Here is a 22,436-nt window from a genome sequence, read left to right as displayed (position 1 = left end):
CAGTGTGAGGTCCGGAGGGCTTCCCCGGGGAGACGGTTCACCTTTTTCCCTCACGGCCTCCAACCTGGACCCGGGAACCAGCCCCCGCTCTGAGCGCACGGCAGCATTTCCACCTGGGGGCGCGCAGAGGCGGAGTCCTGCCCCTCTCACTGCAGATCTAAACTGCTCTCCACAGGGAATGGAAAAATCAGGCAGAGCCCCGAGCCCAGCGTGTGTGGCCGGCAGGGTGGAGGGCCGGCAGGGCTCCCTGGGGTCTGGCGCCAGGGTCACACCCGAAACAGGAAACTCCTGCCTCCGTCTGAGTTCCTCGAGGCTCCGTTTCTGCGATGGGAAAAGCAGAGCCCCTCCTTCTGGGTGTAGAGTTTGCAGCTGGAATGGAACAAAGGCTCTCAGCACATCTTCAAGAAAGGAGGCCTAGACAGGCCCCGGGAGCACGATTAGGAGGGGAACGGCGGGTGCTGACACGGGGTGTGGTGCCGTCGGAGAGAGGAGCGCGGGGTCACAGCCCACTTTCCCGGAGACGTGGGAGGTGCGCCCACCCATCTGCCCCCCGAGTGCTGGGGCGAGAGAGGAGAGCTGTTTCAGCCAGCCACCCCGCTGGCCGGGGTCCAGGAGCTGGGTGTCCTCATCAGGCTGGGGAGGGCAGCAGCCACCCGGACCCCTCATGGGTCCTGAGCCCACGGACCCCACAGAGCCCGACCCTCCATCAGACATGTTCGCTGCTGCACATCCGACGGGCAAGGGCCACGTGGGCCCCGGGGAACGTCTCCTGTGGGTTCTGAGACGTCTGCAAACAGCTGGAAGGACTTCCCACGTGGGGAGAAGCGGAGAGGATTAATCAAGTAATCACTGTGACTAGGGCGCAGCAAGGGGTCTCCTGGGGGATGCAGCTCGAGAGCAGACAGTCTCCCGGCAGCAGCCGTGAATGCTCCTCATCCGGAGACGCGCTTGCTTTTCCTTCCCATGCGGCCGTCCCTCAGTACCCGCGGGGGTTAGACGAGGTCCACCTCGTACAAAGCGGTTCCGTGTTTGCACATAACCGACGAGCTCCCTCCTGGGGACCTCAGGTCGTCTCTGGGTTATTTCCGACACCTAACACAACATAAATGCTCTGTAAACAGTTACCAGGCGCAGCCACTGCAAGTTTTGCTTTTCGGAACTTTCCGGAATTTTTTTCCCAAGTGTTTCCCATCCGCGGTGGGTGGGATCTGTGGAGGCGGGAGCCGCAGGCACGGGGGCTGGCCGCGCACAGCTTCACTTGCACACTAGTTGGAGAGACATTTGCCTAACACTGTTTCCCAAGCAAAACGCGGATGGCACCACGGCCCTTAGCTCTGGCCCCTAGGGACGTGGTCAGAACGCCGACCCCAGAGCCGTGGGCAGGTCCGCGCGCTGTGGGCGGAAGGTCTGGGGCAGCCCTCCCTGCCATGCACCCTCCGCTCCGGCCTGGCTCCTGTCACGAGCCGGGGCCCAGGGCTCTGCAGGCTTGAAACGTCCCGCCTTGGGGGGAATCAGGAATAACTGGGTGATGGGGTGGGGGTGGTGGAGAAGACCCTTTAACCGGCCTCGGTCCCCGGCATCTGCGGATGTTTCTGGGTCTCACAGAGTCCTAGGCGGTCCAGCTCCGTAGAGGCAGCCCCTCCTTGAAGACGACGAGGCAGACCCAGAGGGAGACAGGTGGCTGGAGGGGGTGCCCATGAAGGAGACACCTGAGACTGACCCCCGGGAAGGGGACCCGGGTGGGCTGATGGGCTGGGCCGGCCCGAGTGCCGAGGGCGCAAGGTCAGGCAGGGTGAGAAGCTGGCAGCTTTGACCCTGTGGATCAGGGGCTCTACCCAGCCACCCCACCACCACTCAGCAGCCTCTGCACTGGGCTCTCCCCATCCTGGCTCCCAGGAGAGGCAGGGGTGCCCAGGGTACATTCACCCCAGGCTGCTTCTGGAGCCTCAGTGTGTGGTTAGGTCATCCGAGGACACCCCAAGGGCCCTGACCCCTGGCCCCCATGCCCTCTCCCCTGTCCAAATGATGCCTGAACCCCCACCCCCCCAGCCCTTCCAGGCCCACCAGCCAATAGAGGCCCCTTTGGGCTAGAGTCCGTCTGTCTTGTCTGTGGACAGACACGTCCTGACCACACGTGCACAGATGGCCTGGGAGGGGCTGACACGTCCTCACCCTCAGCTGTCAGCCGGGCCTCAGACCCAGACGGGCCCCAACCTCCCGACCTGTCTCTCCCCTCCACGCGCAGCTGAGGGCGGCGGAGACACCGCAGGGATGTGTCAGCCCCCGGCCACTGGGACCAGGCTGGGAGACGCCCTCGAGGCCCCCATCCAGAGGCCTGGGGAACGCGGTGTCCCCGCACCTGCGGGGAACTCAACTTTCTCCACCTTCACTGTCCCTGTAGGACTCTGGGCCCAGGGGAGGGCCTGCTGACAGAGGGAGTGAAATTCTAAATGGGACCCTCCGTGGTTTCCCCCATCCCCTCTCCTGCAAAGCTGCCCGGCTCCAGTCTGAGAGGAATGGGGCTGCAGACGCCTGAGTCTCACGCTCACGGCTGACACTCGGCAGGTGAGGGAAACACGCTGTCAGGAAACTGCTTTGAGGCTTCAAGCAGAAAACAAAGAGAAACAAAACCTGTGACGTCACATGGGGAGCTGGAAAGAGGACAGCCTGACTGAAGTCGCATAGGAAGTGTTTTCTGATCGTCCCCCTGGCCCAGGCAACACCGGACCAGGACGGTCTCGGGGGGATATGGGCTGACATGGGCCAGACTGGCCCCCGGGCTGTCCCTGTGGTTGGCGGTTGCAGCTGCGACGTCTCAGAGAGCAGCCGGGGGTGGGGGTGGGGTCACAGGTCGGTGGAGCGCAGGGCCGAAAACAGAAGCAGAAAAGGAGGTAGGAACTTTCCAAGAGTCTCCATCCCCGTTTGACGAGAATGAGCTGCAAACAGTCTTGTTTTTTTTATTTCAAGGAATATCAGTGAATGAATTTGTTATCAGTATAGACCATTTGTGTGTAACACTAGTAACATTTTTAACCACTTTTTAATTGAACTATAGTTAATTTACAAAGTTGTGTTAGTTTCAGGCGTACAGCCCAGTGATTCAGTCATACATACACACGTGTAGAAGCTTTTTCAGATTCTTTCCCATTTCAGGTTATCATAGGGTATTGAGTATAGTTACCTGTGCTCTACAGTAGGACCTTGTTGTTCACCTATTTTGTACACCGTAGTTAGTATCTGCAAATCTAAAACTCCCAATTTATCCCTTTTTAATAAAACACCAAGCTACAGACCAGTAGAAAATATTTACAAACTGCATGTCTGACACAGGCGTCATATCTAGAATTTATAAAGGATTCTCAAAACTCCCCTGTGAAAATAAAGAATCCAGTTAGAAAAAGGGGAAAGGCCTTGATGAAGAGACATTTCGCTGAAGAGGACATACAGATGGCCAAGAACCACAAGACAAGATCTTCAGGATCACTAACCCTTAGGGAAATCCAGACTCTGATCACACTGGGAATAACGAAAATAAAAGACTGACTGCACCAAATGCAGGCAAAGATGCAGAGGAACCAAATCGCTCAGCCACTGCTGGTGGGAATGCGAAATGTCTGGAAAACAGTTTGGGAGTTTTTTTTTTTTAAATATTGAAAATATTTAACCCATGACCCTGCATTTTCACTCCTGGGCATTTACCCCAGAGAAATGGAAGCTGTGTCTGCAGGAAAACCAGTTCATGCTTGTTCACGGCAGCTTTACTTGTAATTATCAAACACTGGCAACAACCAAAACAGCCCTCCGGGGGCGACTGGCTAAACTCCCTGCAATTCATCCAGGCCCTGGGTCACGATTCGTCAACCAAAGGTAGGAACTAGCGATACACATGGCAGCTTGCATGGACCTCACAGGCATCAGGAAGGATGAAAAAAGCCAAACTCAAAAGGCCAAGTCTGTACGATTCCACTCAGGCACAATTTTCAAAATGACAAAGACCTAAAGACGGAAAACAGATGGGTAGTTGCTGCCGGCAGTCAGGGGCGGGGCGGGGGGGGGATGTACCCAAAGGGAGGCAGATGTTCTGGGTGGTGAGGTGCATTGGAATCTTGATTCCAGTGGTGTTCCTGTGAATTACCGTTTTTTCAAAATAAAAAGTTTTAAAAAGCGTTAAACCAGCATCAGCCAGAATCAGTGATCACCGAGCCAGGCTTTCTAGCTGGAGGAGATGCAGCTTGAGTGGGAGATGCAATGTCCCCACCATTAAGCCTGGGGTTTTGAAATTAAGTCTCCTTTGGATTAGCTGAACCCTGCACAGGACCACGGAATCGATCGGCAAGCCAGCTAAGGGGACCACAGGTAAGACGGTTACTCCCAGCACGGAAGACAATTACACTATTAGTTACCACGCGCCCACCTCCCCGGCACCTCAAATCTCGGCTGTTGGTCCACAGCCACCACGTGTGAGTCCCAAGCAGTCCCTGTGCGACCAGAGGCGCAGACCAGGCACAGACAGCTTCACCTCTTCCCAGGGACTTCCTTCTACTCCCCAGGGCCCCAGGTTTTACATCAACATCCCCGTTTGTGTCCTGAGGTGTGTGTTTTGTTCCCACTTTGAAGCACTAGTATCTCTTGTGTGGTCTGGGCCAGAACCCAGGGGAGCGATGACTTCACAGAAGGCCCGTCCACAGCCTGCCGCCCGCCCGGGTCAGCATCCATCCTCCACCCACATCAAAAGTGGTCAGCTTTTGCCTCCAGGCCTCCTTCCGGAATATTTTTCTTCCCAGGTGCCCCTTGCTCATGGAATATTTGTGTTATCAATTTTTTTCCCCAGACACCTGGTTGGAATTTTTCAAAGATGTTTTGCAGACTTTAATGTTATCTGTACTGTGATATAAGAAGGGAGAAAAAAAGGTTGGAATGTTTTCCTGCAGCCAGAAAACCTTCTGGGATTATAAACTCAACTATAACCTTGAATGCATGTCCGAAAAGAGTTTGCAATCAAAATAGGGAAAGGCTGCCTCTCGGTACATCAGTGTCCTTAGACGGGAGGGAAAAAAAAGAGTGCCTTCGTGACACAGACTGCAAAGCAGAACTCTCACATAAACTTCCAGGACTGGCAGATAATCAGGAAGTTCCGATTACAGGTAACCCCCGGGGGCCATCTTGGAAAGTCCCAGGGAGGGTAACACTTTTATTTCTACGTAAATAATGGTATATGGGCTTAAAGGTTAGAAAATGCTGATATGTTTTACAGCCTGGTTCTATGGTTGTTAATAATAATAAATCATGTTTGCGATCTTGAGCCCTCTTATAAAGCGCATTAAAAATAATAGTATTTTTCATGAACAATGAGCGATTTTACTTAGAAAAGGAACTAGGAATTTAGAAGCCCACAGCCTGCATTCTTGAACTGTCTAAGGAAAGATGTGTTCAGTAATACGTATTTCCCATCTTCCCATTTGCTACTCTATTTTATTAGTTCATTTATAACATAGTTTAACCCAAATTTCCCCGGGGCCTTAAATTCACACACGCCAAAAAAAAAAAAAATTCCTAGAGACTATACAAAGCCTTTCCCTTGAAATCCCCTTCTCCCACATTAAAAGACTACAGTTGAAAAGGGTAAAATCATGACTCTCAGATATAAAGTGAACACCTATTAATTATATGCTTTAACTCACTGGTGACTGAAGCAACCACTAAGACGGCCGTATCACTTCAAAGGAAAATTCAAAGCATCACACACCTCTGAGGTCATCAGGTATGCGGAAATCAATCTGATTAACAGATGCAAAACTGTCAAAACTGGTTGATAACCACAGGGAAATACTCATTCAGCCAGCTCGCCATCTCTGCCAGACTACACTTGCGTTTCAGTGAGCAGAACTAAAGATTTAAATGGGAACAGTCCACAGAACATGATTTCTTAAGCCAGATCCCCAAGGTCCCGAAATATGAACACGGCCAATTACTGGTGAAATGAACACCTGTCATCCAAAGGGCACAAAAACCATTTGAGATTTTTTTCCCCAAACCACCATGTTGGCTTCTATAGAAAAACTTCTCCTTAAAGATGTGGCTTTTCCTGATGTGGAAGGGCATGTCGGCAGAATTTAGCGGCCCTGAACAAACAAAGAAGGGTTTCCAAGAAAAGAAAGATGAAACGCTCGTTATAAGCAATGGTGTAAATACGACAAAAAGGAAGACGCAAACTGAGAGCTCCGGGAGAATGAAGGAGCGCGGGGCACGCAGACGGCGGCGAGTAGGGTGTCCCGTCGACCAGCATCCCTGGTTCTGCCGCGATGGCGCAGGTGTCGGTGCCACGAGGGTTGTCAGAAAAGCAATTACAAGGAAGAATGGAAGGCCTCTCTGGAAACCCGCACGTGACGGGGCATGACTCGGGAGGTCTCAGTGCTCGGATCTGGCAGAAAGCAGCCCCAGGCTCCGTGCACGTGGCGGGCTGTGTGGCTGGCGGCGCCCCCAGATGCGCTGTGTGCTGGAAAATGGGCCAAATGCACCGGGCAGGTGGTGGCCCCCCCACGGCAGGACCGACTGGGCCCTCAGCCGGTCTGGTTGCTGCTGTTATCACGACTCTTGCTCCCTGGGAGCCCTCGCCCCTTCAGAGTCACCTATGATCGCGAAAGAGCTCGTGAAACCAGCCTCCTCGACTCGATTCCATCAAGTCCCCGAGAAAGGAAGGCGCCCTCGATTTCCCTTGTTTTGGCTGCTCTGAACCTGGTCCCACGTGTCTCAGTTTCACCTGATTTCACTGCAGTGGGTTTCTCACCGCTCTCTCTGTCCCCCGTCCCCACTGCTCCCCTCGAGCTGAGTCTAACCTAGTCCGTGCATTGTCGCCTCCTGGCTACTCACTGAGAAAGAAGCCCGTCGGTCCCTGGAGGAGGGGAGAGGTGTTCAGTCTCCATCAGCACCCGGAGAGCCTCCTTGGACCCCTGGATGACCGGGAACAGGGGCAGTAACCCCCACTCGGGGACACAGGGCTCGTGTGGGGCCAAGTCCAGGCTGGGAAGAGAAGGCTCCAAGAAGTGAGTGAGGAGTGAGCACAGCCGCCAGTGGAGTGGAAGGAGCTGCCCCAAGGATGCTCAGGGCCCCACCCTGCCAGCGCTGGACTCACTGCGAGGGTCTCGGCCCTCCTGCTGCTGCAACTCCACCCAGCCCTCCTCCTCTAGCCCCGTCAGCCCCTGGGTCTGAGGCTGTGACAGAGACTCAGAGCGGCCAGAGGTGGAGGGTGAGCGCCTGGTGGAGCGGGTACCGCACTGACAGGCGCAGCTTCTCGGGCCGTGGGGTGGGCGGCAACCTCCCGCCGCTCTGCTCCTGGGAGCCCCTCCTCTCCTGACAGTGGTCTTTCCTGGTCCTGCAGACAGACCCCAGGAGGCTAGGAAAGATGTGATTTCTGCCGTGTGAGGAGGAGGAGACCTCAACACACACGGGTTCATTTGAGAAGGTGAGGGAAGATGGGAGTTTGGAGGCATCCTTGGAAACAAGCTTGAGCCCCTTCTTAGATAAGAGTCAATGCATCGTTCCAGCCACCCTGGGAAAGAAAATGTCCTCTCTTCCTCTAAAATGCTCCCTATTGGTCGAAATACACAGATTCAACACAATCCCTATCAAATTGCCAATGACACTTTTCACAGACCTGGAACAACAACAAAAAAAGTTAAAATTTCTATGGAAACCCAAAAGACCCTGAACACCCAAAACAGTCTTGAGAAAGAACAGAGCTGGAGGAATCACGCTCCCTGACTCCAGACTATCCTACAAAGCTACGGTCATCAAAACAGTGTGGTCCTGGCACAAAAACAGACACACAGATCAGTGCAACAGGATGGAAAGTCCAGAAATAAACCCGCACACTTATGGCCACTTACTCTAGGACAAAGGAGGCAAGAATATACAATGGAGAAAAGACAGTCTCTTCAACAAGTGGCCCTAGGCAAACTGGACAGCTACCTGTAAAAGAATAAAATTAGAACATTCTCTAACACCACATACAAAAATAAACTCAACACGGATTAAAGACCCAAATGTAAGACCAGATACTACAAAACTCCTAGAGGAAAGTATCATCAGAACACGCTTTGACATAAATCACAGCAATATTTTTTTCAAACTAGCTTCTAGAGTAAGGAAAATAAAAGCAAAAATAAACAAATGGGATCTAATTAAACATAAAAGCTTTTGCACAGCAAAGGAAACCATTGGCCAAGAATCATTTTAAAAGTTTCAGGAGGTCAGACATCCGCCGCTGTCCCAAAGAGCTTACACTCCAGAAAATTACATGCTGTTACTGAGAGTTCTCAACTTGTTTAAACAGAGGAATCTTGATGGAAATCTACCATTTAAATACAAACACCCAAGTTCTGTTTCAAATCAAATAACAGAGAAGACAATGAAGTGTACCATGGGCCTTTGCTGATGCCAATCAAAAGAGACCAAGAATTCTTGTTACTTGGGGACAAATCGGCAAAATCCTAAACCTTGTGCAGGTGTGGACATCACCAAGAGGACCGCCCCGCCAGCCCTCCCGCTGAACACAGCTGGTGAGCATCGGAAGGAGGGAAGGAGGGCAAGTGGCTCATGACCCCTGCAAATCTGGACCAGGAAACAAGTCACATTCTAACGGAGCAAATCCAGGACACCTGGCCCACCCAGCTAGCAGCACTGCCTGCCACGAGTGTGGCCAGGGTGTGCTGGGAACAGCACTGGTGACAAGGATTCTTGTGTAAAAGACAAGGGCTCTGTTGTTCTGTTCCGTAAGGGGCCACCAGTGGCCACGAGTGCAGCGCTGTCCCAGCTGGGACTCACTGAGTTCCCAGCTTCCTGCACAACTTCCTGGAACTGGTAGAGCCAATGGACGCTCCAAGCACTTTGCAGATGAAGCATTTTTGCCCAGTTCCCCAGGGGCAGGACAGAGCCCAAGCAGCAGCAGGAGGGCTTCCTGGACCACCCAGGGTGACCTCGTAGGCCATGACTGTCTCACTTTTCCAGGCTTCAAGTGTTGGCTCTGACCTCTTTCTTTTGTATCTTCCACCACCCCTACCTCCATCAGACACCTCCAGACTTTCAGTCCCACCACCAGCCCCAGGGAGAGGTGCGGCCAGTCCTTGGTGAGGAACTCACATCTTTCTCCTACCTAATAAAACCCATTCCTGAAAGCTGGGCAGCAGGTTCACCACTCACAGGGGTGGCCCTGCTTCTACACCCAGCCCACAGAGCATGCGGTCACAGTGGACCACTTGGTTATGTAAATGCAAACATAATCAAGATACCGTGTTTATCCTCACAGCCTTCCGAAAAATGATCAGGCACACCAGGCGTTGTCAGCTGTCCCTAACCAGCACTCACCAGAAGCCAGTTCAGCTGGTCACCCCTGGTGTCATTTTGCAGGGGTGGGGGAGGTGAATGGATGAACACGGCATCTTGGTTACATCTCCAATTAACACACTGGAAAACGCTGCAATGAGCATTTCATTCCCAGAATTTCTGGCTATGATGAGAGTGAGAGAAAGGGAGGCATTTAGGGTGAAAAGAAGCTTATCAACATAAAGGCAGAGAAGGGCATGGGGAACAGACATGCAGAAACCAGGAGGGCGGACCAGAAGTGAGTGAGTTGAGACGGGCACTGGGGTGGAGCCCTGTGGCTGCTGCCTCCCGAGAGCCGCCCACCCACCAGCCAGTGCTGCTGCACCTGCTTCGCACCTGTGAGCTCACAGAGCCCTCATGCCCGTCTGCAGACAGCATTACAGGCCCCACCATACACGGGAGGAAGCTGAGACCAGAGACCTCCAGTGACCAGCCCAAGGTCACACAGCTAACCCGTGATGGAGCTGGCACTTGAATCCAGGGGGTTAGCTCCAGAGCTGGCACTCTGCTCGTGGGGAAAGCGGAGCCTGCCTTAGCCTCAGGGAGGACCTGTTGGCTGCTCTCTGAGCCCGGGCCTCTCAGCAGGAGGGAGCACTGAAGAGGGAACCTGTGGAGGAGAAGGTCTGGGTCCCGGGGAGGAGAGGCGGCAGGTTCCGGTGTCCAGCCCCCACACGACGGATCCAGTTCTGGACTCCAGGCCCCTTGGACGTGGATTTGTCCCGTGGAGGGCAGGAGGGCCACACCAACATCTGAGAGTGATCTCGTCCCGCCCATAAACGAAGAACGGTGTCTCAGAGGATAAGAGTCTTTCATGTGAACTATAAACAGTTACTGGATCAGCAGCCTATGATCATCATGGAATGAATTACTGATCTGAGCGTCAGCTGGGAGGCGCCTGGAACGCCCTCCACCCTGCAAGGCCAAGGAGCCCTCAATCACCCGAAACTCCCACGCCCCAGGGCTTCCCGGAGGCCTCGGGTTTGAACCCGGGACGGTCGGCCAGCCCCACGCACATCTGGGCTGCAGCAGGGCTGCAGCAGCACCTCCCGAGCCTGGAGGATGCGTGGCCGCCTCCAGCCCCCGTGACGCCAGCGCCCTCCGGCAGCTGCAGGAAGGCTTGGGAGACGCCCTCGCCGGGGAGGGGGAAGCTCGGAGATGACCCGGCCCCCCTGCCCGCTCAGTTTCAGAAAGCCTGCTGGCCTGGGGCTGACCCTGCAGCCTCCCACACAGCAAGCAGGACGCAGAGCCCTCAGCTCCCGGGGGGAGGGGAGCAGGACAGAGGTCTGTGGCAGACGGACATCTGTTCTCCCTCGTGCCAGGGAACGGGCCTCCGGCTGGCCGCCAGCAGAGCCCGTGCTTCCCAGCCTGGAAGCTGCAGCTGCCATGTGACTAGACTCTGAGCAGTGGGGTGTCGGTGGGCACACGGACCAGAGCCCCCAGCCCCACGGCCCGCCCCCGGTGGTGTGTGGTGTGGGGGTGACAAGCGGGGCACCACCCTGGGCTTGGAGAACAGGGTCCAGATCCTGTAAGCGCTGGTCCCCGGGGCCCCACACTGCAAGACTGGGGACTGTCCACCCCCCCCAGAGACAGAGCCAGCCCGCTGTTCAAGCTACTGTCTTTTGGGGCTTCGGGGGCTTTTGGGGAGACCTTTGGGGGCTCTGGGGGCAGTGGTTGACGATAATGACGTCATTTTCCTCGAAGCCGAACCTCCTCCCACTGATTCACCACCTTCCACGAAGCACCGTGGTGGGGCTCTTACCGCACCACTGCTGCGCCCGGAGCCCCCGAACGAGGGGGAAAGGCCCCTCCTGCTGATGCAGTTGGTCAGACTTCTGTCTGGAAAGGCTGCAGCTCAGACTGGAATTCCCACCCCTGACCTGGCAGAAGGAAGCCGTCTGTCCGTGATGGCTTAGAGGCGGTGCTGGCCACTGCCACGTCACACGGATGTGGGACACCCCTCTGCTCTGCCGCACCTCCTGTCGGGGCCAAGCTCCGACCCAGTTGTCTGGGCCTCCATCCCGGCGGCCAGGGTTGGGGTGCACAGGGTCCCTGCCCATCTCTTCACCCAGTGTCCAGGAGCGGGAGTGGGCAGTGGGGGGTCATGGGAACCATCAGTGCCTCCTGGCCGGGGTTTAGAGTCACAGGTGGGAGCAGGTCTCACGGGGTGGGGGCAGGGAGAGTGCCCAAGAGTCTCACCACTGGGCCACTTTGGGGCTGGCCCCTGGAGGCATTAGTGTATCATACCTGTCCTGGGACCCCAGTACCAGCCCCTCTGTCCTCTGCCCCGGTAGGGAAGGAAAGAGGATGTGCCCCCAGCTGGACTGTCTGGGGGGCAGTCAGGACTCATGCACTCAGGGCAGGTGCTCCAGCCAGCCCCTGGCACCCTGAAGCGCTCAGAGCTGGGAGCCACGCTGGCTGTCATGATCATGGCGACGGGAGGAGGACGGGGGAGATGGGAGCACTGGGAGCACCCGGAGGGAGCCACAGTTGTGGAGCTGGTCCTCATATCCAGGCATGTTGTGTGAGGCCTGAACCGTGTTCCAAAAATCTGGACAATTTTCATATTAAACGAATTATGGATTCTCTCGAAAACTGGAAGATTTGTCAAGTCTAGTTTAGAAAATACATGCGTTCTCCATCAGACATGGCCCCTGCTCTGAAATACCGAATAAAAGAGCAAGACCCCGCAACAGAGAAGCACAGGGAAGTCGGAAGAGCTCCAGGCTACGTGGTCTGGCTGCGCGGCCGCCCAGGCTGCGCCCAGACCTGCCTGGTCCGCAGGGAGGGAGGGTCCGCCCAGGTGCGGGTCGCCGAGCCCCCGGCCGCCGCGGGAGCGCGCCCCGGATGGCGAGCACCTGCAGACAGGCGCCCGGGCGAGCAGACTGCAGACAGAAGCAGGGTCATGTCTCCCCAACACTGGCTTGTTTTTAAAGCTTTGCTTGTTTTTTTTAAAGCAGATAAACAAGAAAGAATTAAGAGCACTTAATTTTTCTCTCTACTCGTTTTAATGTGAATAAATCTCCAAGCAATCATTTGCCTTTGACAGACAGATGGAAAATAATTAACTGGGAGAAGAAAGCCTTCATCTACGTGGCGGCTCCTGCTGTATAAAATGCACGCATGTGTGCGAGGCGTGAATAGGACTGTATCTAGGAAGACGGGAACATCTTTCTTCTTGTATTTTGACCTCCATTTACATTGTTACTGTGTAGCTTCTTAAAAAAAAACATGACAACAGCATCACACCAGTCAAGTGACTGACGTTGCAGTGTTTCTATTTCAAACCTTAAAACAATCAAGGAAACATCATGTTTGGGGACCAGCTACCAACATCACACCGACAACTAAATGCAGAAAAGCTAAGTCTTGAGCAGTGCTTTGTTCTTCCCTGGCATGAAACACAGAACACGTCTGAAGATGCCAACCGAAGCCGGCATTTATCCCCCAGAGAGCACCGGCTGCGTCTGAACACAGGGCTTTCGTGTCTCTCAGACCTGGAACCAATACCTGTCGCCATCACTCCCCAGCTGGGTAATTCAGAGAAGGTCATTTCACTTTTCCAAGCTCAGTGTCCTTGTCAAAAGACCCTGCTGTGTGCCATCTGCTGCCCACAGTGTGACGAGCAAGAACACACCAAGTGCACAGCTTGGGGGAAAGACAAACACTCGTCAAGTGGCGACATGCTGAGTGTTAGTGCCACGAGGGAACAGGGCACGATGGTGACCCCGCCCCCCGGGTCAGGGAAGACCCCTCGGAGAGCGACACTGCAGCTGGTCTGAGCTGCAGCAGATGCAGCAGGTGCAAAGGCCCCGGGGCAGAGGCAGAGAGGGAAGAGGAGTGCAGCACAGAACAGGGCTGAGAGAAAACGGCGGGGCTTAGTAGACTTAGATCTGACTCAGAACACAGGGAAGGCAGAACAGGGTTTCAAGCACAAGAGTCACTCGATTTGACGGATGTTTCGAATGCAGTCATCCCTCGGTATCCACAGGGGACTGGTTCCAGGACCATCCCCCCACCCTCAGATAGCAAAATCCGAAGACATTCAAGCCCCTTACGTAAAATGGCTTCGTATTTGCATATAACCTACCGACTCCCATGTACACAAAGTCACCTCCAGATCCCTTATAACGCCCACTGCAAGGGAAATGCTATGAAATTAGTTGTAAATTCAACGCAGGTGCTAGGTAGACGGTTGCCAGCACCCAACAAATGTAAGTTTTGCTTTTCAGAACTTTCTGGAATTTGTTCTGCTAATATTTTTGAGCCAGATTGATTGAACCCATAGACGTGGAGGGCCGATTGCCTCGCTCTGGACACGTGGGCGGTGGGGCAAGTCCAGCAGCGGAAGAGCTGTTGGGAGACTATCCCTGGGGCTCAGACGAGGGGGGACGATCTTGGGTGGGGACAGTGGAGATGGGACATGAATGGATTTGGGACGTGAGCTGGAAACCCAGCCAGCAGGCTGGTCTTTTCTCATCCACGTGGTGGGGCCAGCAGAGGGCGGGCTCTGTCCTGCTAAGAGCACCAAGCAAATGCTCAGACACTAACACCCCAGATCATCAGCTCGCCTGGAACTTTCTTCGGCGCCATGTGACACCGTGTGTGTCCCCAGCCCTCCGCCTCTTCACCGAGGCCCCACCATGACTCAGCCGTCTTTCCCCAGTGGACGCAGCAGCTGTGCGAGCAGCCCCAGTGAACAACGCAGCTGTGCTGGCCCCTGGCGAGGACCACGTCCCTTGCCTCTCCTATGTCCCCCCAGCCCACAGGCCGTCCTCCCCACCGCTGGCCTCCAGCCCATCACCCCGACTCCCGGGAGCTGGATGAGAGGGACTCACACTCACTTTCCCATCAAAGAGGTGCCCGTCTAGACGCCCTCATCACCACACACGCTCCCAGCGCCGCCAAGAATAAGGATGCCATGTGTCCAAGCCAATCTCAGAAGAGAAAAAACCAACAGCCCAGCGCAGCACGGGAAGAGAACACCACATGTGGACACGTCTGCGTCCCCGGAGCCCGCGACAACGCAGAGCACGGGCGCAGCGCTCAACCAGTGTTTGTCCAGTGAATGAATGAGCGCCTACGCACCAGCGCGCACGGCCGGCTTCGGAAGCCGCGGCTCCCTCCGACCCCACCCCAGCCCGCCCCACCCCCGCCGCGCAGAACCACGGCCGCACCCCATCCGGACGAGCAGACGGGGCCCGCCAACAGCGCCGCCCGGCAGGGCAGAAGCAGCACCGCGAGCCGGCTCCCGCGCGGCGGGGCGCGCCGGACGCGGGCCGGTCTCCTCGCGCGTCCGCGGAAGCCGCAGGCCCGCCGGGAGCTTCGCCCGGCTCGCGGTGGGGGGGGAACCGGACTGACCAAGGGGCCGCCGAGGCGGTCCCGGGGCTTCCCCAGCAGCGCCCCCGGCTGGGACGGGGCGGAGGCCGGGAGGGCGGGGGCCGAGCCACACGCCGCCGCAGGGGAGCCCGGGGCTCGAGGCGGGGGCTCCGCGCGCCCCCCCGGCCGCCTGGCCGCAGCCGCCGGCCCTCACCGCCAGGGCCACAGAGTGACGGCCGGACGCTGCCACGGAACCACCCAGCATGTTTTCAGGGACCCGCACTGAGCCGTGACGCCCACCACAAGGCTGAACTCGCAGAGCGAGTGTTGGGATCCATCAGGTGGCTCGTCCCCGGGGAGGGTGGCAACTTGAACAGTGACGGGTGGGTTGGCGAGATGCCCTTTGAAGACCAGCCAGCTGGCGAGTTCCACCAGGCCCCCGGCGGGGGCGGGGCTTCCGTGGGGGCGGGGCCTTGCTGGGGCGGGGCTTCCACGGGGCGGGGCCTTGCTGGGACGGGGCTTCCACGGGGCGGGGCCTTGCTGGGGCGGGGCTTCCACGAGGCGGGGCCTTGATGGGGGCGGGGCTGCTGCGCATCCTGCTGGGGAGAGGCTGTGATTCCTCCGGGAGAGCCCTCGTGGTCTCTGTCTGAAGAGCTGGGGGCTGCATCTGGACAGAAATGTCACCTCCTCTCTCTGGGGGTCAAAGGCATAGGAATCCCGGGGCCACATGTGGAAATTTGAACCAGGCAAGGGGCCAGTCTGGGGTCATTTCAAAGGCAACTCACAGGCCAGTCACCTGAACAGCTCCGCCTGCTTTCACACCGACGAGGCGGGCAGACACCCCGGATGTGGGAGGTGGGGGTGACAACATCTTGGGGTGTTTTTTGAGTGGCGGCAAGAGCCCCCACCCCCCACCGTCTGGCATGCAGCGCTGGTCCCTGGGAGGAAGCTAGGCTGTTTTGCCTAAGGAGCCCGAGGTCTCGGAGGAGACAGGGCGTGGGCAGCCCCGTCCCCCTCCACGAGCTGCAGCGCTCCGGGGCTCTGGGACTGCGGTGGGTCCTGCTGGTCCCGCAAAGGGCAATGGCAGAGAAAGGAAGTGGCGCTTAGAAGCACCCCTGAAGGCAGGGGTCGGATGTTAGTCCAGAGTTTAGCTGAGCTGGGCGAACACCTGCAGCCCCGAACATCGTCCACCAGAGCTGGTTCTGCTCTCAGAGGCCTCTGCCCAGCGGCACTATGGGGAGGGAGGTGGGCAGATGAGGTTAAAGGGCTGGAAAGACACAAGCTAGCCCATGACACTGCATCTCAGTATTCTTGGAAGAAAAGCCATTGAAAAAAAAAGGCAGAGAGTTCAAACAGGCGGCTGGGCAGCCCGAGGCCCTCCCTACCCGCGTTTAACAGGAGCTGCAGACAGTGGGGACCGAGGCTTTGCCCGGCCCGCATTCCCATTCCCAGGGTGTCCGTGGAGCGATTTCAAAAGTGCAGAGTGAGAAGCGGTGTCTCCTCTGCCCATGTGGAATCCGGAAGCCCCACAGGAGGATGGCTGTGTGGTTAAGACACACTGTGTGATGAGAGGTGCCCGGTGCCCACGGTCACCCCAGGACCACAGAGTCGGCTGAACCGGCTCCCCGGTTTCCCTTGCAGACAAGAGATGCTCTGTGTTCAGCAAACGGGCTGCTTAAGAGATGGGCTTTGACACGAGTGTTAGATTAGTGGTCTTCTGTTTCTTCTCCGTGTCACTGGGACACACTGGGGGTGCCACACGCTGAATTATCTGGCATTCACACGTGGCCACAAAGCCTGGGAGAGCACTTTCTTGGTTCCATGGAAGCGGGCAGACCACTGTTCCTAAGGACACATGCTGACATCCCGCGTCCCGGCCCTGCCACACAGCTGACCGGGCTTCTCTGCTGGGGGAGGAGTAAGGCGCAGCGAGCATTTATCTGCCTCTGTGTCCCATCACATCCATCAGAGGGAAAGGTCCAGTCTTATGGTTTAGAAAAGTCTGCCCATCCCACAGTGGTGGCTGTCCACGCTCAGAAACCGCTGCCTTCCTGGAGGGCTTCACTGGTGCTGATCCGGAAGGTGCTTTCTGCAGACCCCTAAACTGCCTTCCGCGGTAAAGGGAGCAACGCGCCCAGCCAAAAGAGACCACATCCTCGTCCCAAGAACCTGCAAATGTTACTTTACACTGCAAAAGGGGCTTTGCAGGTGGGGTTACGTTGAAGCTCTTGAGATAGGAGATTATCCTGGATGATCTGCAAGGGTCTGATGTGGGAGGGGGAGGCGGGAGGGTCAGAGACAGAGAAGGACACATGAAGATGGAAGTAGAGATTAAAGGTGAAGCTGCAAGGAGACAGAGTCTCTTCTGGGGCTTCCAGAAGGAACGGAGACCTGCTGGCACCTTGATTTTAGCCCAAGGAGACTGATGTTGGAGGTCTGACCTCCAGAGCTGCAAGATCGTAAAGTTGTGTTGTTTTAAACCACTCTGTGGTGATTTGTTACAGCAGCAATTGGAAACTAACACACCCTTCTTCTGCAGAAAACAGTGGATACATTTGATGATATAAACATTTTTAACTTGCTCATGATCAAAACAGTCAAAATGAAAAGTAAGCGTGGTAGGTTGAGACATCAGGCCATGAGTTAACACCATACTAGGCAGACAGCGCTTAGAAGTCAATGAGGAAACAAACATAATAGGAGCAACAAAAATGCAAGTGGCCGATTCCCGTGGGACAAGACGTCTGGCCGCAGTAATCATCAAAGAAATGCAAAGAAAAAGCCACAGTAACAGCACGAGGGGACGTCTTGCCATCAGAGTTTGCAATGATGGGGGGAAGCTGGTGCCTCTTCAGGGACAGTACACGTTGTTACAAGCTTTCCAAAAAAGTACTTTGTGTAGCAAATGTGTGTCAATGTGTATCAAATGTTAAGATGTGTATCTCACCAAAAATAGTCCGGGTAACCTGGTAGAACCAAGCTGGAGGGCTTGAGCCCCTCTCCGGACCTGTTGGAAACCTGCAGCAGTCAGCAGGAGAGCGAGGTATTGGCGCCGGAATAAACAAACAGGAGCAGAGTCCAGAAACAGCCCCACACGTGAGCAGCGAATTGGCTGATGACAAAGGCGGCACAGCAGTGTAAAAAGGGAGGCTTATCGCTTCAACCAACAGCCCACGGTAAATGCGATATTCACCTGGGAAAAGTAAATAAATCCTGCCCTCTGCTTCACAGCACACACAGAAACTGTTACAGAAGGACTTGGTCCAAACGTGAGAGAGAGAACAATGGAGCTTTCAGGGAGACCATCTTCGTGACCTCGGGCAGGCGACATTCCTTGACCAGGACACAACAGCACGAAGCGCAGAAGAAGGGCTGAATCAGGCAGAGCGAGTTAAAATGTAAAACTCCCATTCCTCGGGAGACACCCCAAGAGTAAAAAGGCAAGACCCAGTCAGAAAAGACACCTGCAGTTCAGACCCGACAACGGACTCACCCCAGAATCTCGCAAGGACGCCTGAAAGTCAATAAGGAGGAAAAAGGATGGCATCCCAGCAGAAAAATGGGCACAGACTCGGATAACACGGACCAAAACGCACCACCAGAACAGTCAACAAGCATGCAGACAGCTTGGTCTTTAAGGGAAAGGAAATAAAAACCAGAACGAGACAGCGTAAGCCTCCAGAAAAGCGAGCCTGGAGATGGTAGACAAGGCCACGTGCTGGCAGCTGGAACGGCCGCACACGAACGACGGGGTGCACCAGCATCCCCTTCGGGGGGAATCGCCTGGCGTTGCCGATTCAGTAAACACGTGCCAGCCCCACGAGCTTGCAGTTCCTCTCCCGGGCTTATAACAAACAGAAGTGCCTGTATTCAGTCACCAAACGGCACATCCAAGACGCACTGTCTGCTGTGCCCCAGACCGACTGACGGGCAGTGTCCGGGAGGGGCGCTCTGCCATGCTGGGCACGCGCTGTTTCCTGCTGGCGGGGAGGTGATGTCACGGGTGCGTTCACTCCGTGAAAGTGCCATACGGCACACGCTTACGTGTGTGCTTCTCTGTAAGTACCCTACACTTGAAGAGCACGCCTACTTTTAAAACTGGGAGGAAAGGAGACGTTTGCTCAGAATACTGTGAGCTCCTGGCTCTAACATTTTTTTATTCTTATTTTTTTATTGACGTGTAGTCGATTTGCAAGGTTAGTTTTAGGTGTGCAGCAAAGGGATTGTACACATGTATACATACATAGGTGTACTTCCAGTTTCTTTTCCATTATGACTCATTACAAGAAATTGAATACAGTTCCCTGTGCTCTACAGCAGGTCCTTGTTGTTTATCTATTTTGTGCCTCTAGCTCTAACATTTTGCTTCCATGAGACCACTTCCTCCCCTGGTAAGGAGATGGAGATCGAGCTTAAACACGCAAAATGAATTTTAAAAGGAGAAGAATAAAACATGGACTTTTAACTGAGCGATCCTACTTCGAAGACGTTATCCTACAGCAAAAACTGAACAAGAACACAGCAGGCTCATTACAGCGTCGTTTATAGTCATGAAAACAGGGAACAAACTAAATGTACAACAGAAGGACGGTAAATAAACAGGCCGTTACGCAGCCACGAATATGATTCTGTATTTTATAGTTACTGGCATGAAAACACAGACAAGCTAAATGAGAAAGGAAGCTGCAGCATGGATCGCTCAGCCCCGCTGACGGGAAGCTGCGGAGCACACACGTTTCCCTCCAGAAGCTCCCGCAGGAAGCTCGTTCACGTGTTCACGGTGGTGGCCTCTGGATGGCGGGGCTTCAAATGACACTCGGCTACGTGTGCGCGCACTTGTGTGTGTCTGCATGTGTGTGCATGTGTGTGTCGGTGTGTCTCCATGCACACATCTACGTGTGTGTGCGCACACGTGTATTTTTTTAAATCGCCGTATGTGGGAACCAGGGTTTACGAGGCAGTCTGCGGACCAGGAGCATCCCAGGTCCCTAGCGCCAATGAATGGCCACGGGAGGCATAGCAAACTGTTTTTTTTCCCACTCAAAATAAAACTGTTTTCTCATGCACAGCAAATCCTAGAGAAATAACGGCGGCAAAGCACAACCCCCGCCAGGAGGGCTCACGCCTCTCAGCAACATCAACCCACTTGCTTGCACCTCTCTTAAGTCTAGTCCTGAATATTACAATTTAACTGAGGGGGGTGCAGCTCAAGTGGTAAAGCACATGCCTGGCATGCATGAGGTTCTGGATTCAACTCCCACTACCTCTTCCAAAAACAAATAAATAAATAAGTAAACCTAATTACCTCCCCCCTCCATCAAAAAAAAAAAGGATGGAAAAAATTATTTTAAAAAATTACAATTTAGCAAGCAGAGAAAAGTGACTGTTTTTAATAGTCCAAAATGAGAAACCACCAAATCACGGGTAAATAAATTGGAGGGACCATCACTCAGCGACGAGAATGGCCCAGCGGCCGCTGCTGCCGGAACACGCACCGGCGGTGCTCCGCAGGGCGTCTCCAGCGGCCCCTGGCACCATTCAGAAATGTATTTGGACGCCGCACAGCAGTAGTGTCGCGGCTGAGAAGCCCTGCCTGGGGAATTTCACCAACACAGAAGCCAGGACCATCTCAGCTGGGAGGCCCAGGGCCCAGAGGAAAGGAGTCGTCCTTCTGTCTAGTGGGGACTTCAATGCCCGAGGCTCAGGGTCACGCAGGAGCCTCCTGGAGCCCACTCCCCAAGGTTTATGCAAACGTCCTAGCTGATGAGACACAGGTGCCCACAAGACACTAAAATCGGCACTTTGGGAGAAGAAATCTGTCGGGCTCAGAGGGGAAGCTTAATGAGACCAGTCAGCCCCTGGACGGCCTGGGGACAGGCCCAAGGTGGCGGCGGGGCCCCCGGGCAGGCCTGCGGCTACTCCGGCCTCTCTGTCTGCCCTCAGTGCATGTTCCAGGCTCTGGGGTCAGAGGCCAGGCTGGGGTCTGAGCATCCTGCTCCGACTTGCCCTCTGCCGGCCGACCATCTGATGTAACGGATGGGACTTGCTGGACTCAGACATGGACGGAACAATGTGGCCACATGGCCCAGAAACACGGGCACTGTGCCTCAGTGGGCCACCCTCATCCCGGATTTAGCTAACCCTCCTTGCAGCTCCCCCACGAAGGCCTGTGGACGGGCCTGAGACCACGGCCCCGGGGAGACCCCACGGAGCCCCCGCTCCAGGCCAGGAGAAGCAGCCCATCAGTCTTGCCCCCCCGCCCCCACCCAGGGATAAAGATCGGCGGCGCCTTGCCATGTGTCCATCGGTGACAGGGACAGCCTGCCAGCCTCCACGCCCCTCCTGAGCCCCGCTCGCCCCCACGCTGCCCGCTGGCACGGGCCTCCATGAGAAACGGTTCCCATCGGACAAATCACTGAAACCCAAAAAAGCCTCCAAAACCATCCTCAGAAATGTAAAAGCAACCTTCAAAAGCAAAACCTCCAAGGCCCCGGAGAACGCCTGGCTGCGAGAAGCCGCAATTAGCGTCCTCTGCTGTGTGATCGGCATTCCTCCCCGCCTCTCCTCGGGATGACAGACTTCGCTCAGAAACTTGCTTCTTTAAAAATAACTTCAGTAACTGACCATTAAAACAGGCACTGCATTTGAATCCAACCTTTCTCTTTCTCTGGTTTCCAAACCGGCATCTTTCTGATTTCATAGAAGGAAAAAAAATCTAAACTTATGCAAAACACCCAGCAGCAGCAGCCAGGCCAGCAGAAGCCGGCACGCCAGCTGCTGCGGGAGGAGGAGGGGCGTTTTCAGAGGACTGCCCCCCCACCCCCGTCCTCCCGCCTCCCCTCACCTCCCCTCCCTTGCTGTCCCCGGTCTATCAAGGCACTCCTGTGACGAGAAGGTGTCAAGGAGCAGTGAAAGTGTCCCAGGGAGCCCCTGCCCAGAGGCTCACAGAACAAAGAGACACTCATCCAAACCTCTCTCCTCAGCATCTTGAGTCTGGAAGGCTGGTGTCCTTAAAGAAGAAAATTGTTTTTGCCAACAGCGTAGTGACACTCGATTTCCACCTGGTGCTGCCTCTCCAGCTACACCTGAAGCCCAGTGGCTTTCAACACCACTCGAAGCCACCCTCCGCCTCCCCGGAGCCAGGACCAGGTCACACGGGTCGGCCCTGGCAGCCCAGTGGCCCGGCGGCACCTGCCGCCTGCCCACCCCTTCCAGAGCCTCTCCGTCAGTCGGGGGGGGGCATTATTCTAGGCTCTGCTGCTCCCCAAATCGCTATTCATCTAGGCCCTGTGGATGATCACCATGCAAGACATCTCATCTGGGAGATCCATTCTGTTGTCTGTGCTCGACAGCTCGTAAGGCTGCATCTTCAGAAACGAATTAAACACACGTGCGTGTGCACGCATGGATCGCAGGAGAGGCCCAGGGGAGGAACCGGCTGAAAGCGTCCATTCTCAGAGTGACCTCACGTGTAGGGGCTGAGCTCTTCCCATCCTCTCTGCTGTTTGCACCTCCGCTGACCCTGAACAGCCAGAGGGCAAGACAAGGGAGGGAGGGAGGATCCCGGGTAGGGAGGCATCTGCAAGGAGACACACGCTTTCTGGAGAACCCGGCCTGGAGGCTGTACCTCTCACAGCAGGAAAACGCAGATGCACAAGGTCATTCACTCCAACAAATTGCTTGCAAAATATTGGAAACAACACAAATGCCCAACGCCATGATAGCCGAAGAAAGCCACA

At 55.4% G+C, this 22,436-nt stretch overlaps 1 protein-coding gene across 2 annotated transcripts in view; it reads right to left on the bottom strand.

The window, feature by feature from the left end:
• ADGRD1 (adhesion G protein-coupled receptor D1) overlaps positions 1-22,436 on the bottom strand; it is a 125,640-nt gene that overhangs the window by 46,109 nt on the left and 57,095 nt on the right. The window lies entirely within an intron of this gene.

Source organism: Vicugna pacos, chromosome 32 (assembly GCF_048564905.1).
Source record: "Vicugna pacos chromosome 32, VicPac4, whole genome shotgun sequence".
Taxonomy (NCBI): domain Eukaryota; kingdom Metazoa; phylum Chordata; class Mammalia; order Artiodactyla; family Camelidae; genus Vicugna; species Vicugna pacos.
Note: the sequence above shows the minus strand (reverse complement) of the source record. Positions and strands in the feature narration are given on the sequence as shown.